This window comes from Oncorhynchus keta, chromosome 28 (genome assembly GCF_023373465.1).
Source record: "Oncorhynchus keta strain PuntledgeMale-10-30-2019 chromosome 28, Oket_V2, whole genome shotgun sequence".
In the NCBI taxonomy this organism is placed as follows: Eukaryota; Metazoa; Chordata; class Actinopteri; order Salmoniformes; family Salmonidae; genus Oncorhynchus; species Oncorhynchus keta.
The window spans coordinates 45,574,499-45,591,979 of record NC_068448.1 but is presented as its reverse complement, the minus strand read 5'-3'; the positions used below and the strand labels follow the sequence as shown (position 1 = coordinate 45,591,979).

General features: G+C 41.0%; 1 protein-coding gene across 1 annotated transcript in view; it reads right to left on the bottom strand.

Moving 5' to 3' along the window:
• The window catches only part of LOC118361484 (CYFIP-related Rac1 interactor B-like), a 58,344-nt gene extending 40,863 nt beyond the window's left edge, over positions 1-17,481 (bottom strand). Inside the window, exons 1-2 of the mRNA XM_035741460.2 lie at positions 17,185-17,481; positions 1,448-1,539 (exon numbers count right to left, since the gene is read on the bottom strand). The gene's annotated coding sequence lies outside the window, so the exon portion shown is untranslated. The remainder of the gene's footprint in view (positions 1-1,447; positions 1,540-17,184) is intronic.

The following is a 17,481-nucleotide window of genomic DNA, read 5'->3' as shown; positions in this document are numbered from 1 at the left end:
TTGTCTGCAGCTTTATCAGACAGACAGGTAGGAAGCTGTGGTGAGTGGGTCCTATGACACCTCTGATTAGGCCCAAGAATGACAGCTCCGCCACTGAGCCATCGTAACGGTCTCCAAGGAGACTAGAGGGAAAATATAAAAAGGGGTGGGAAAATGCCACATGCAGGAATGAATAAAGACAGGAGTGATGTTGTCACTCAATCATAGACACCCATTTCTAATGCTGACTGTACCAGTGTCTCTGAGATGTGGAAGATTCTAGGCTTAGATATGGTTAGGGCTAGTTGCGTAGCTGTGGAAGATTCTAGGCTTAGATGTGGCTAGAGCTTGTTGTGTAGGTGAGGAAACAAGGAAACAACAGTGAAATCCTCCATCTGGATACAGCCAGATTTGCACACAACAGACACATAAGCCTCCAAATCAGAACAGTTTACCTTGAATATAAAATCCTGAATGTGTAACAGGTCAGGAACCAAGTGAAAGTGTTGCTTCCGTCCAACCTGAGCTTGAACCAGGGACGCTTTGAACACATTGACAACTGTCACCCACAAAAGCATCGTTATCCGTCACTCCACAAAAGCCGCGACAACTACAAAAGCTGCAACAACTACTTTGTCTCAGAGCGGGCGACGTCACCAACTGAGCACTACTAGAGCACAACAAGTTAGTAATTTCACATAGACTAGACTAGCATAACAAAAATAAAAAGTTTAATCACAAATGTTCAGACAGAAACCCAGACAAACACTCTCTATTAATCAGACAGAAAAACATTGAGACCTAAGCCCCCTGGACTAAGCTCTTGTTTGTGGTCGAGAACACGTTCGAACACTTGGCTGTCAGCTTCACTTCTATGAGGTCAGACAATCGCTGGTGACCCTGGGACGACCCTAGTTAGATAAGTAGCACCGCCACCCTGCCTTGGAGAATAGAGCAGGAAGTTGAGGCACTTGCATTACTCAGACCCATTCCACGGCCCACAATGCACTTCATTTACATACCAGCATTACACAAACAGCGTACACATCGTGACCCCAATGGGGAAAAAGTGCAACACAAGCATTCCCAACAGGAACTTGAAGGAACTTAAAATGAAGAGAAAAACAATGCTTAAGAGTGACCAAAGTTCAAAAGACAATGCTTGTCTTAAAGCTGAAGTTCCACTAAGTTATTTTACACTTGAGGTATAAAGAATCGGAGAATAATAAAGAATCAGATAGAAAGGCCTTGTAGCAGATAGCAATTTTTGCTGTGGTCTTGCAGTTGAAACCTCAGGTTAGATGAGTCAGGACATGACAGCGGTAGGTGTTGATAGCTCCGGGGTGAAGTTTTTCCTAGGCACAGAACTACAGTAGAATCAGCTTCCCCCTCCTATTAACCATTAGTGTTAAAAATGCTAAACTGACCCAAGATCAGCGTCTACAGGCAACTTTGTGGCGATACTAACCTGCAGAAGAAGCTCTGGAGGTGTCAGTCAGGAGGAAGGAGGCCCAGCCTGGCAGGTGGCCAAGTTCACAGTCCTCCAGCGGAGATCAGGTCCTGAAAACACAGGTTCATTGAGTCTCAAAACAGATACTATAAAGTCCATCATCTAATTTCCTTGTTCCTTCAAAATCAAAACCTTTTGGCGACTAAACTTAACCTGAACAATATTCAAAGCTAGTTATTCCTCTCGGTCTATCTATAGTCCAATCATCATGTAAGCAGGTCCAGCAATTCACATGACCACAACACACATTTCCAACCTCTAGGACCTTGTTTATCGATCATGCATCGCACTGATCCATAGATTTACCGAACACTTTTGACCCGAGAGGCCACATGAATACAATGTTACCAGAGGTTGAGAATTTGTTGGACAGCAACTGTGGCGAGTTAGTCACAAGTGCAGGCCTTCGTGATTCTCTTGCAGACAGTTTTTTTTGAGGGCAACGTCGCAGCAGTCTGATAGAAACTGGGAGGCACAGCGGCTAGACACACACCACTTCCTTTTGTGCAACACTTCCTCTCATTTAGCGTGCACTTCGGATTTTCCACTAGACTCCCTGGTCCATACCTCCTGTGAGGCTACAATCGACAGAACATCCTTAGTGTTAGTTCAACCAAGACTCGTGTTCACTGCAATCAACTCAGCCAATGGTTTGAGGTACAAGATGGGGGGAAACAATCCTCAATGTCACAACCCTAGAAATATAAATTCTAGTTCTATGGTCACAACAAACGTTTTTTGCATAGTCACCCTTAAAGAATCACTGGTAAAGGAGAACCCTCATGGCAATAAAAACATTTGAACCATTTTGGATTTGAAAGGTTACTTGAAATAAACCACAACCACACTCCCCTTTGAGTTCTCTGGCCCTTTTCAGCTTTTCAGAACGCGGTTGAGTGCAGGTTCAGTAGACTGTGAGACGATTAGGACACTGTACTATCCACCAGCCTGCATACAAATAGGCTGCAAACAAATGGCCTTCCATAACGGACTAGGGGTGGTCATGCAGAAATGTGATCGGACTTCTAGCTCTGAGACTTTCGCCTATAACAACAGAGCTAGTCGCTCTAAGATTGAGCTGTAGAGACAAACCGTCAACATCAAATATATCTAGGCTTTGAGATGGCAGGGGAAAAAATACCTGCATAGTACTACTCTGGTGGCTATGGGATATCAAACCCCATCTCAGATCGCCCTTGTGTTTGAATGTGAAACCTTATTACCCCTGTAATACCCTTCTACCATTCTTTAAACCATTTGTTTGCGATACGTCCCTCTTTAAAACCTACAGTGTATCAACATTGTAAGGGGCTGTAGGTCTCACCGGAGAGGTCGTAAACATGTCTCGAGACGTCTTCATTTATATGTCTTAAGAGATCTCAAGACTCAAAATGGCTGGGTATGAAATTTTAACATGGTAAGTACAAGACAAAGTATCGTTGCCGCCTGTAGCATTGAATGAAAGGGTAGCCAGAGAGCATTTGGCCTCCCTTGATAAAAGAAAAATGTATAAAATAATAGCCAATCAGCATTGAGCTAAACTGAGTGAGCTCAGCTGTGGATGGTCCTGGTGCCTCCCCCCCAAAAAGTATAAAGGGAAGCCAGTTTAGATTTGGCTTCAGACCAATCACAAAAGCCAAATGTCATTGACAGAAAAAAACAATTGAATTGTTACATCTCGTTGTGTCATTGTCCTCCGGTGGCTAGCTAGCTAGCTAGCTAAAATCGCCCCTTTCCAAAATTAGACATGGGGAGGTGATCGGGATTTGGACTTGTGGTTTTACTTAATTCTGGCCAATGATTATAACGGTGATTCTTAGGGTTAGGGTTAGGGTTAGCTAATGTATGCTAATGTTAACTAGCTGGCCTGGCGCATCGTTGCCCACGAAAGGAAGTTAAGCTAGCGAGCAAACATTTTAGCCAGGTCGCCTAGGACAACAAAAACTAAAAGTGTGTATTGTATGACAGAGTCATAGACCGTTTTGGTAAGATGAAAGAGGAGGGTTGCATTGGTGTTTCTCTACAAGTAGGGTGAGTCAACATATTTTTCTACTTGCATGCACACACAGAAATCAGTAACATGGACAGCCACATCATATTTAGCGTACGTTGATTGGACTAAATCGTTTTTGGTATCTTTTAGTTGTCACTGTATAAGACTTAGCATAAGTAATTAGATGACGTTGAAATGTTGAAGTTGAAATGGTGCTGGAAAACAGGCAGTTCCTGTTTTCTTTGTGACTTGCAGTAACTCGCCTTGGTTCTAAATAAATAGTTGTTCAGTAGACTGAAAATGTCAGACACATGACCTTTCTTGACCATGCTGTAGGTCATGTAACAGTTTATGTGTAATATGTAGTGAAACAAATGTGTGGTTGAATTAATTATGCCACTATGTCTTATTGTCTCGGCCTTAAGGCCTATACATCACGGTGTCAAGGCATATGAACTAACAAGTTCTCGAGCAAACAATGCAATTATCACAACACATAGGTTGTAATATGGCTTTATTTTCTGGCTTGGCTTCCCCAGTAATTGTACCCACGCACCGCTACTGAAGACAAAATTCACAAACGAGTCATGTCTGTGGTATAATCAATTAATTTAGTTAACTGTAATATCTTCCGTTAGGTTCCTAGTGAATACAATCCTGCAGCATTCACACACACACGCAAACACCAACTTGTTATGTGAATGGAGACTATGGAGGCGGCCTCAGAGCTTCAATTCTTCTCCACAGTGCCCAATTTGTTTTCATATATTTTGTTGAATCGTCACATCCATGCATATAGATCTGCCTCAGTTTCCGTCCTTAGTTGAAATAAGCTGCGTTTTGTCTTATTTAGGGCTTATTTAACCGGCTCTAGTTTCAATATGATCATCTTCATTCCCCTGTATAAAAGCGTGAGTCAGTTTTCCTCAGCTCTAAGCCCCATCCATCTCACTGGCAACAAGGAATTGGAAGATGTTGTCATGGTAACAACCCGTAATTACGTTTCCATTTGAGGATTTATCCAACATGTAAAACGACACCAGCTTGCTAAAAATATTTTTCAGAATATTCTAAAATCTCAGGATATAACATTTATGTGGTGGAAAAAAATAAGAAATAATGGCAATAGGAAAAATTATAATTCATGATCTACAGCAAACCTTTAAGTTGACCACAAAAAAATATAAAATACTTTGGATGTTTAATAAGTGAAAACAACTAAACAAATGTAGGAAGATAACTATATCCTGTTACTCAACAATATGAAAACGGATCCAACTAAATGGAACAATCTTGTTACAGGTAGAATAAATCTCTTCAGAATGGCACTGCTCCCAAAGTATTGATATATACAGCGCCAGTCAAAAGTTTGGACACACCTACTCATTCAAGGGTTTTTCTTTATTCTTACTGTTTTCTACATCGTCGAATAATAGTGAAGACATCAAAACTATGAAATAAACAGATATGGAATCATGTAGTAACCAAAAAAAAGTGTTGAACAAATCAAAATCAAAATGTTATATTTCAGATTCTTCAAAGTAGCTACCATTTGCCTTGATGACAGCTTTGCACACGCTTGGCATTCTCTCAACCAGCTCCATGAGGTGGTCACCTGGAATGAATTTCAATTAACAAGTGTGCCTTGCTAAAAGTTCATTTGTGGCATTTCACATTTTGGTCTGGTACTGTATTTTTGGTAATACCCATCACCCCACCAAATACATCCTTTAAAAAAGTATACTCGGTCATAACATACTTTACAAAGAAAAATACAACTCACAATATAAAGGAAGGTTTTACATCTTCCTAAGTCTGATGGGGGTTTTATCCTTCCAGACTAGGAGTAGTATCAACTCGTCACCCAAGGATTTTTAAATTGTTCCATATAGGTAAATGCAACAGCAGGTACATATTGAAGATGTGCATGCTCATCCCCAGAATCTTTATCTTTATTTATTTATTTCCAAAGGATAAAGCTAAGAACAATAACAATGTGATAGTCATGAACATTATAACTATTGAATACAATTAAATCTATGCTACAAGAACCAATATCACTCCCTAAACACAACCCTATGGAACAATCCTTGGAAAGCTTTTCAGAATTCACTGATAAATTGGTCCACACGGAAAAATACAGGCATAGAATTAAAAAGCCATTTTGACCCGACTAATGTAGATATTTTCAAAGTTTCTATTTGAACTCTTTTAGACATCAGAGCAATCTTGAGGGAATCCTATTTGAGTCAGAAACAGATGTTCATATGATAGGAAAGATAGAAAAAAATATATAAACTATTGGAACAAAGACTTAAAAATAACTGAGCTAATAACTGTGCTAATAACTTAGCACAAGATAGTTATGTTCCAACATTCCCTCTAACGCAAGAGGATGAAAATGGGGAGAGACTAGCTGAATTTTTCCAATAAATCTTGTTTCGATGCAAAACTAATGAATACACTCAGTTCTCGCTTCGAGGCAAGCAACACTGAACCATGCACCATCTGTTCCGGACGTCTGTGTGATCTCGCTCTCCATAGCCGATGTGAGTAAAACCTGCAAATAGGTTAACATTTACAAGGCCGCGTGGCCAGACGGATTACCAGGACACATACTCAAGAGCATGTGCTGACCTGTGAAGTGTCTTCACTGACATTATCAAACTCTCCCTGACCCCGTTTTTAATACCAACATGTTTCAAGCAGACCAACATAATAATCCCTGTGCCCAAAAATGCCAAGGTAACCTGTCTAAATTACTCTTGCCGCATAACACGCACATCTGTAGCCATGAAATGCTTAGAAAGGTTGGTCATGGCTCACATCAACACCATCATCCCAGACACCCTGGACCCACTCCAATTCTCATAATGCCCCAACAGATCCACAGATGACACAATCTCTATTGCACTCTAAACTGCCCTCTCCCACCTGGACAAGAGGAACACCTACGTGAGAATGCTGTTCATTGACTAAAGCTCATCGAAAGAAAGGCATGTTCTTTTATGCGTTGTATGTCTGTCAGATAGCGCCAACATTTACAAGAGACAGAACGTGTCTGGCAAAAAACCCTCTACACTCAACAACTAGGCTCTATTTTTTTTATGTATATATTTTTAGGCTCTATTCAAATATCCTTTTCTTGAGGTAGTCACTGATAATTAAAGTGAGTGGATGCAACACTTCCTCCACATTGGTTAAAGGCAGGCAATCTTACTATGTCAGATGAGCTATAATAAGGGGGCATGTTTTTTACTATTCAAAATGGCCATACTGCAGCGTTTTTTGTTTTCTTTCCAGAGGTCAATGATGTGTAGTTGCAAGTGACATCATCTCAAGCAACTTTGCTGTTCCATGAAGCAACTCAAATGTGATTAAAATTGCATGCAAAATTCACAGCAACTTCCAGGCAACTAACTGCCACTAAGTTACTGTGAAATGCACAGTAACCTCTTAATAGTGCAGCTCTTAATTGTCACATTCTCTTAAAATATTACAGAACTGACAGTGTTAAAATAGGTGCTCAACCTTTGACAACATAACCATCAACCACTTAAACTGTTACAACACTTCCACTGATGGTTGGCACAAATAATTAGAATTCAGTAACTTGTTGTTTACCGTATTTTCACTGCAACCAGTAGCCTGTAGTGTATCGTAAAATTACAGGCACATAAAACCCGTTCGTGCCCCGTGGACATCTAATTAGCATAATAATTATTTAAAAATCCCATACAAATGTGTCAGTTTAGAGCCTCCCGGGTGGCGCAGTGGTCTGGGCACTGCATCGCAGCGCTAGCTGTGCCACCAGAGACTCTGGGTTCGCGCCCGGGCTCTGTCGCAATTGGCATAGCATCGTCCGGGTTAGGGAGGATTTGGCTGGTAAGGATATCCTTGTCTCATCGTGCACCAGCGACTCCTGTGGCAGCCCCGGGCGCAGTGCGCGCCACCCAAGGTGGCCAGGTGCACGGTGTTTTCTCCGACACATTGGTGCGGCTGGCTTCCGGGTTGGAGGCACGCTGTGTTAAGAAGCAGTGCGGCTTGGTTGGGTTGTGTTGTGTTTTCGGAGGACGCATGTCTCTCCCGAATCCGTACAGGAGTTGTATCGATGATACAAGATAGTAATTACTAACAATTGGGTAGAAAAGGGGTTAAAAAAAAAAATTTGCATTGGATGCATCCACCGCATCTGCCTCTAACAATTTCACATTATATGTCAGTGTCAGTTGAAAAAAGTAATGGAAAAGGTTTTTTTTTTTTTTAAATATATTTTATTAAAATGTTTATTTGGCCTGTTAGCCCATACAAATGCATTGAATAACATATTCACTATACGGAACAACATATAGTCCCCCCCAAATCTAAAGAATTATTATTATTATTATTATATAAAAAAATATAAAAAATTACCCCTTATTTTTTGTCACTAAACAGTCTCCAGAATGTTTAGTGACAAAAAACAAGGGGTACATTTTTTTATATTTTTATATAATAATAATAATAATTATTATTATTATTATTTAGATTTGGGGGGGACTATATGTTGTTCCATATAGTGAATATGTTATTCAATGCATTTGTATGGGCTAACAGGCCAAATAAACATTTTAATAAAATATTTTTTTTCAATACTTTTGATACTTCAAGGGTTCTTAAAATTCAAAATTACATTTACATTTACATTTAAGTCATTTAGCAGACGCTCTTATCCAGAGCGACTTACAAATTGGTGCATTCACCTTATGACATCCAGTGGAACAGCCACTTTACAATAGTGCATCTAAATCTTTTAAGGGGGGGGGGGGTGAGAAGGATTACTTTATCCTATCCTAGGTATTCCTTAAAGAGGTGGGGTTTCAGGTGTCTCCGGAAGGTGGTGATTGACTCCGCTGTCCTGGCGTCGTGGGGAGTTTGTTCTACCATTGGGGGCCAGAGCAGCGAACAGTTTTGACTGGGCTGAGCGGGAACTGTACTTCCTCAGTGGTAGGGAGGCGAGCAGGCCAGAGGTGGATGAACGCAGTGCCCTTGTTTGGGTGTAGGGCCTGATCAGAGCCTGGAGGTACTGAGGTGCCGTTCCCCTCACAGCTCCGTAGGCAAGCACCATGGTCTTGTAGCGGATGCGAGCTTCAACTGGAAGCCAGTGGAGAGAGCGGAGGAGCGGGGTGACGTGAGAGAACTTGGGAAGGTTGAACACCAGACGGGCTGCGGCGTTCTGGATGAGTTGTAGGGGTTTAATGGCACAGGCAGGGAGCCCAGCCAACAGCGAGTTGCAGTAATCCAGACGGGAGATGACAAGTGCCTGGATTAGGACCTGCGCCGCTTCCTGTGTGAGGCAGGGTCGTACTCTGCGGATGTTGTAGAGCATGAACCTACAGGAACGGGCCACCGCCTTGATGTTAGTTGAGAACGACAGGGTGTTGTCCAGGATCACGCCAAGGTTCTTAGCGCTCTGGGAGGAGGACACAATGGAGTTGTCAACTGTGATGGCGAGATCATGGAACGGGCAGTCCTTCCCCGGGAGGAAGAGCAGCTCCGTCTTGCCGAGGTTCAGCTTGAGGTGGTGATCCGTCATCCACACTGATATGTCTGCAAGACATGCAGAGATGCGATTCGCATCAAGTAGCAAAATTGTCCTTGGTATGACTTTGCCAAAAAGAAGCAGTTAAATACATGGGGGGAATATGTTTCCTGATCTTTCGTATATTTCAGACATTTCAGAACAAACTTCCTTCGTATTTTTTTGGGGGGGACTTTCTGTTATTCAATGCGTTTGTATTAGAGGTCGACCGATCAATCGGAATGGACGGTTAATTCGGGACGATTTCAAGTTTTCATAACAAATCGGTAATCTGCATTTTTGGACACTGATTACATTGCACTCCACGAGGAGACTCCGTGGCAGGCTACCTACCTGTTATGCGAGTGCAGCAAGGAGCTAAGGTAAGGTGCCAGCTAGAATTAAACGTATCTTATAAAAAAAACAATTGATGTTAACATAATCACTAGTTAACTACACATGGTTGACGATATTACTAGTTTATCTAGCTTGTTATGCATTGCATATAATTGATGTGGTGCCTGTTAATGTATCATTGAATCACAGCCTACTTCGCCAAACGGGTGATTTAACAAGCGCATTCGCAAAAAAAACCGCTGTTGTTGCACAAATGTGTACCTAACCATAAACATCAATGCCTTTCTTAAAATCAATACAAGTATACATTTTTAAACCTGCATATTTAGTTAATATTGCCTGTTAACATTAATTTCTTTTAACTAGTGAAATTGTGTCACTTCTCTTGCGTTCTGTGCAACAGAGTCAGGGTATATGCAGCAGTTTGGGCCGCCTGGCTCGTTGCGAACTGTGTGAAGACCATTTCTTCCTAAAAAAGACAGCCAACTTTGCCAAATGGGGGATGATTTAACAAAAGCGCATTTGCGAAAAAGAAACAATAATTGCAGTAATGTACCTAACCATAAACATCTGCCTTTTTTAAAATCAATACACAGAAGAATATTTTTTTAAACCTGCATATTTATTTAAAATAAATTAATGTTATCAGGCTATATTAAACTAGGTAAATTGTGTCACTTTTCTTGCGTTCATTGCACGCAGAGTCAGGGTATATGCAAAGGTTTGGGCCGCCTGGCTCGTTGCGTACTAATTTGCCAGAATTTTATGTAATTATGACATAACATTGAAGGTTGTGCAATGTAACAGCAATATTTAGACTATTGGATGCCACCCGTTAGATAAAATACGGAACGGTTCCGTATCTCATTGAAATAATAAACATTTTGTTTTCGAATTGATAGTTTACGGATTTGACCATATTAATGACCTAAGGGTCATATTTCTGTGTGTTATTATATAATAATTAAGTCTATGATTTGATAGAGCAGTCTGACTGTGCGGTGGTAGGCAGCAGCAGGCTCGTAAGCATTCAATTCAAACAGCACTTTCGTGCGTTTTGCCAGCAGCTCCATTGTGCTGATTATGACTTCAAGCCTATCAACTCCCGATATTATGCTGGCAATACTAAAGTACCTATTAGAACATAAAGGTCAAAGGTATATGAAATACAAATGGAACATTAAACATGTGTATTTATTTGAGACTAAATTGATTTTATTGATGTATTAAGTTAAAATAAGTGTTCATTGTTCATTCAGTATTGTTGTAATTGTCATTATTACATATATGTGTATATATGTATATGTTAAAAAATTATAAAAAATAAAAACAAAATCGGCCGATTAAATCGGTCTCGATGTTGAAAAATCATAATCGGTCGACCTCTAGTTTGTATGGGCTAATAGCAGTAAGGCTCAAAAAATGTTTCCTTCTTATAACATTTCCATATCAATCAAATGCTATTTGTCACATGTGCCGAATACAACAGTGAAATGCTTACTTACAAGCCCTTAAACAACAATGCAGATAAGAATTTTAAAAAATATATATACATAAATAAATAAATAAAAAGTAACTAATAATTCAAGAGCAGCAGTAAAATAACAATAGCGAGGCTATATACAGGGGGTACCGGTACAGTCAATGTGTAGGGGCACTGGTTAGTCGAGGTAATATGTACATGTAGGTAGAGTTATTAAAGTGACTATGCATAGATAATAACAGAGTAGCAGCAGCGTAAAAGGGGGGGGGCAATGCAAATAGTCTGGGTAGCCATTTTATTAGATATTCAGGAGTCTTATGGCTTGGGGGTGGAAGCTGTTTAGAAGCCTCTTGGACCTAGACTTGGCGCTGCGGTACCGCTTGCCGTGTGGTAGCAGAGAGAACAGTCTATGATTAGGGTGGCTGGAGCCTGTGACAATTTTTAGGGCCTTCCTCTGACACCGTCTGGTATAGAGGTCCTGGATGGCAGGAAGCTTGGCCCCAGTGATGTACTGGGCCATATGCACTACCCGCTGTAGTGCCTTGCGGTCGGAGGCCAAGCAGTTGCCATACAAGGCAGTGATGCAATCCGTCAGGATGCTCTCAATGGTGCAGCTGTAGAACCTTTTGTTTTCAATCTCCTGAGGGGGAAAAGGTTTTGCCCTGCCCTCTTCACAACTGTCTTGGTGTGTTTGGACCATGTTAGTTTGTTGGTGATGTGGACGCCAAGGAACTTGAAGCTCTCAACCTGCTCCACTACAGCCCAGTCGATGATCGGGACATTCTCGGTCCTCCTTTTCCCGCAGTCCACAATCATTTCCTTTATCTTGATCATGTTGAGGGAGAGGTTGTTGACCTTGCACCACACGGTCAGGTCACTGACCTCCTCCCTATAGGCTCGTCATTGTGGGTGATCAGGCCTACCACTGGTGTGTCATCAGCAAACTTAATGATGGTGTTGGAGTCATGCCTGGCCGTGAGTGAACAGGGAGTACAGGAGGGGACTGAGTACACACTACTGACGGGCCCCTGTGTTGAGGATCAGTGTGGCGGATGTGTTGTTACCTACGCTTACCACCTGGAGACAGCCCATCAAGAAGTCCAGGATCCAGTTGCAGAGGGAGGTGTTTAGTCCCAGGGTCCTTAGCTTAGTGATGAGCTTTGAGGGCACTATGGTGTTGAACGCTGAGCTGTAGTCAATGAATAGCATTCTCACATAAGTGTTCCTTTTGTCCAGGTGTGAAAGAGCAGTGTGGAGTGCAATAGAGATTGCATCAAATGTGGATCTGTTGGGGCGGTATGCAAATTGGAGTGGGTCTAGGGTTTCTGGGAAAATTGTGTTGATGTGAGCCATAACCAGCCTTTCAAAGCACTTCATGGCTACAGACGTGAGTGCTACGGGTCGGTAGTCTTTTAGGCAGGTTACCTTAGTGTTCTTGGGCACAGGGACTATGGTGATCTGCTTGAAACATGTTGGTATTACAGACAGAGGGAGGTTGAAAATGTCAGTGAAGATACCTGCCTGTTGGTCAGCGCATGCTCGGAGTACACGTCCTGGTAATCCATCTGGCCCTGCGGCCTTGTGAATGTTAACTCTGTTTAAAGGTCTTATTCACATCGGCTGCGGAAAGCGTGATCACACAGTCGTCCTGAACAGCTGTTGCGCTCATGCATGTTTTAGTATTACTTTCCTCGGAGCGAGCATAGAAGCAATTTAGCTCATCTGGTAGGCTCGTGTCACTGGGCAGCTCACAGCTGTGCTTCACTTTGTAGTCTGTAAAAGTTTGCAAGCCCTACCACATCTGACGAGTGTCGGAGCCGGTGTAGTACGATTCGATCTTAGTGTTGTATTGATGCTTTGCCTGCTTGATGGTTCGTCAGAGGGCATAGCAGGATTTCTTATAAACTTCCGGGTTAGAGTTCTGCTTCTTGAAAGCAGCAGCTCTATCCTTTAGCTCAGTGTGGATGTTGTCTGTGATCCATGGCTTCTGATTGGGGTATATACGTACAGTCACTCTGGGGACGACGTCATCGATGCACTTATTGATGAAGCCAATGACTGATGTGGTGTACTCCTCAATGCCATCAGAAGAATCACTGAACATATTCCAGTCTGTGCTAGCAAAACAGTCCTGTAGCTTAGCATCTGCTTCATCTGACCAATTTTTCTATTGACAGTCACTGATGCTTCCTGCTTTAATTTTTGTTTTAAACAGGAATTAAGAGGATAGAATTATGGTCTTTACTCCACACATCTGTGTGTGTGGAGTAAAGGTGGTCTAGAGTTTTTTGCCTTCTGGTTGCACATTTAACATGCTGGTTGAAATGAGGTACAACGGATTCAAGTTTCCCTGCATTAAAGTCCCCGGCCACTAGGAGCGCCACCTCTGGATGAGCTTTTCTTGTTTTCTTATGTCCATATACAGCTTATTGAGTACCAATGCCAGCATCAGTTTGTGGTGGTAAATATTATCATGAGATACTCTCCCTCAGGCGAGCAAAACCTTGATACTTCCTTAGGTATCATGCACCGGCTGTTGCTTACAAATATACACTGACCGCCACCCCTTACCAGAGTCTGCTGTTCTATCCTGCCGATACAGTGTATAACCTGCAACCTGAATGATATTCATGTCATCATTCAGCCACGACTCGGTGAAACATAAGATATTACAATTTTTAATGTCCTGTTGGTAGGATATACATGTACGTCCACTTTATTATCCAGCGATTGTACGTTAGCCAATAGTACCGATGGCAAAGGCAGATTAGCCACTCGTCGCCAGATCCTCACAAGGCACCTCGGTCTTCCATCCGTGAAATCTCCCTCTCTTTCTCTTACGATTAACGGGGATGAGGGCATGTTCAGGTGTCTGGAGTAAATCCCTCTCATCTGACTCCTTAAAGAACAATTATTCGTCCAATTCAAGGTGAGTAATCGCTGTTCTGATGTCCAGAAGCTCTTTTCGGTCATTAGAGACGGTAGCAGTAACAATATGTACAAAATAAGTTAAACAATGTGAAAAAAACAAAGAAAATAGTTTGTTAAGAACCAATAAAACGGCAGCCATCCCCTCCGGCGCCATTCCAGTATAGCTTAGTAGTGGTTGAGGGAGTGGATGGAAAATGGGTTTACAGCCTGCGAATCCAAGCTGAAGTCAAAGTAGTGTACAGCTGTTAAAAAAATAAAAAATAAAAACAGTAGCCTACAGTAATAAAGATATGTGCACGTACATCTAAATGTAAAAATAACTGCAACTCAAGTATGATATAGTTATAGAGGTTTAAAATATTTGTCTTGGAATGCTATGATTCCTGGGATTACTGTATATTGTGGTGTTATTATAAAGTAATACAATTATGTCAGATAAACAAATAATTAATTAAATGACCTACAGTGCTTTCAGAAAGTATTCACACCCCTTTACTTTCTCAAAATGTTGTTGTGTTACAGCCTGAATTTAAAATAGTTCAAATTGAGATTGTGTCACTGATCTACACACAACACCACATAATGTCAAAGTGGCTTTTTTTTTTAATGAATTGTTTTTAATTAAAGCTGGAATGTCTTGAGTAAATAAGTTTTCAACCCCTTTGTTATGTCAAGCCTAAATCAGTTCAAGAGTAAATATGTGCTTAACAAATCGCATAATAAGTTGCATTGACTGATTATGTGTTCAATAATAGTGGTTAACATTTTTTTTATGACTATCCCATCTCTGTACCACACATATATCTGCAAGGTCCCTCAATCGAGTATTGAATTTCAAGCACAGATTCAACCACAAAGACCATGGACAGTTTTCAGTGTCTCGCAAAGAAGGGCACCGGTTGGTATATGTATAAAACAAAAAGCAGACACTGAATATCCCTTTGAGCATGGTGAACTTAAGTAATACTGCAAAAAAAACGTGAAAAAATAAATGTGATTTTTGTCCTGAATACGAAGTGTTATGTTTGGGGCAAATCCAACACCACCAAGTATCAGTCTTCATATTTTCAAGCATGGTGGTGGCTGCAACATGTTATTGGTATGCTTGTCATCGGCAAGGACTGTGGAGTTTTTTGGGGGATAAAAAGAAACTGAATCCAGCCATAAGCACAGGCAGAGAATTTGGCAGGTGAATTCAGCTTTCAGCAGGACAATAACCTAAAACACAAGGGCGAATATTCACTGGAGTTGCTTACCAGGACAACATTAAATGTTCCTGAGTGGCCTAGTTACAGTTTCGACTCAAATCGGCTTGGAAATCTATGGCAAAACTGGAAATTGCTGTTAAGCAATGATCAACAATCAACTTGACAGAGCTTGAAGAATATTTTAAGAATAATGGGCAAATATTGTACAATCCAGGTGTGCAAATCTCTTAGAGGCTTACACCAAAAGATTCACAGCTGTAATCAGCGCCAAAGGTGCTTCTCGAAACTATTGACTCAGGGGTGTGAATATTTATGTAAATGTCATATTTCTGTATTTCATTTTAAATACATTTGGCAACATTTCTAAAAACATGTTTTCACTTTGTTATTATGGGGGTATTGTGTGCAGACGGGTAAGAAGAAAAAAAATGATTCATTCAAATTTGAATTCAGGCTGTAACAACCAAATGGGGAATAAATCAAGGACTAATGAATAGTTTTTGAATGTTATGTATACTGGGAATTCAGTGCATGTAGATTAGCCTATACTGTGTATCTTCTCAAAAGAAATTACTATGAAATTATGCTCCAGAATTGATTGAGACTAAACTGAAATGCATTGCAGTCACATAGATATGAGTCATCATGCCATACAGGATGAGTAGATTGATATTCATGTGAGAGAATTTACTGGGTCAACTCCACTGAGCTCCCACTGCAGAGAGGCTTTCATGGTGATTTCACATAAAGGAGACAAATCCAGCCAGGCTGAGCAGACAGAGCAACACACATCATTGTTACTTAACTGTGGGCCTGGCTGCATATTGGGCTTATGGGATTAATCTAAAATGATATTTCTCTGGGTTAATGACCCATTCAATTACAGCTATGTGATAACTCATTCACAGGGTTCCCACATAGAGGAACAACTCCCGCTTTGTAACTTTAGATTCAACTGCCTGAAAATGAAAGTAAGATTAGGGCTATGTCTCTCAGTAGTACCAGAAGTACTAACACATGGCTGACACAACAAAGCACAGCGAGAATTCCTTTATTTACAGCATCTGTTCCTACAATGGACAGGCAAGTGGTGTGTTTGCCCCATACAAGCGCCATGCTGGCAAAGCCTGTTTACCTCTCGTATGCCATGGAGGTGACGTCTTAAAATGGACCACAGTGTCCCTCTCTTTAGGCTACGCTATCACAGTGCCATTCTTAAGTGAAAGGAATAATGTGGTTGTTGAGTTGTGCTAGTAACTTAGAATAACACTCCATTGTGGGTCTCTGTAGACTACATCTCAGATCTGTATAATATTTTGGGGAAAGTATGCTATTAGAAGTAATATCACCATAGCCTACATACAGAGCACTGAGATTAAGCATGTGGTATTTGTACAGCAGATGTTGCACTAAACATCATGGCAATATACCACAGCCTAGTCACATTACCAGCATGACATTATTACACTAACTTACTGAACATTTTCACTTGCACTTTCAGTGTATGAGACTGCAAAGGCATGGAAGGGGTTAATAAAAAATTGAAATTATTTAAAATTCTTGCTCTTCATATTCAATATCAATGCTTATCACATCATATCCAGGTATTGGCACTTAGATCATAACCCCAGCCATAAGGTAATATTTTAGCACTGTAGCTAGTCTACAATGCACTATGACGAATGGTCTGTCATCAAGATGAAGCAGCATCTGCACACAAACGTGATATGCTACATACAGGGGAAAATAACGTAAACACGAGTAAATGTGGGATACAAAGTATATTGAAAGCAGGTGCTTCCACATATAAGTTTCGTTCATGGAGCAAAACAGCCTACGCTTAAGGTCAGGGGGTTGAATTAATTTAGAGGAAGGAAGTTATCGATGCACTTAAACCACAAACAGACACACACTAAAATGTGTAGCCATATTACATGAAACAAAATGCTTATATTTTTTGCAATGTTCTGGCAATGCCTTTCACACACAACGGCGATAAAGAGAACACAGACAAGACCCCAATGAATGTTACTCCTGCTGTTGGCTACTCTGCCTGCTCCTATCACAGCAGCACAATTACTTGGCCGACATACATAATAACAAAACAGTATTGTGTTTGAGACTACCTAAACAAATAACATGAAAAAAAAAAAAAGGTTTTACCTTGATGCTCGAAGTACGAGAAAAGGGAGTCGCCGTACACCTGGTTGCACGATAGCAGCTCAAAGAATAACGAGTTGCTTCAGCTGTCTGCTATTTCCCGGTTGGTCTAACGTCATGGAAAAATCTAAATGGGATCCTTGGGACGTCCCAACTCTGACGTCACCACATTGAAATTGAAATTTGAAAACGATTAAGGCAAGGCTGATTTAATATGACGATATGTAGAAACTGCTTCCCCAATAGAAATTCCCGATCACGCTTGTAGACGATGTCATGGCGACATTGAGTAACTTTAGA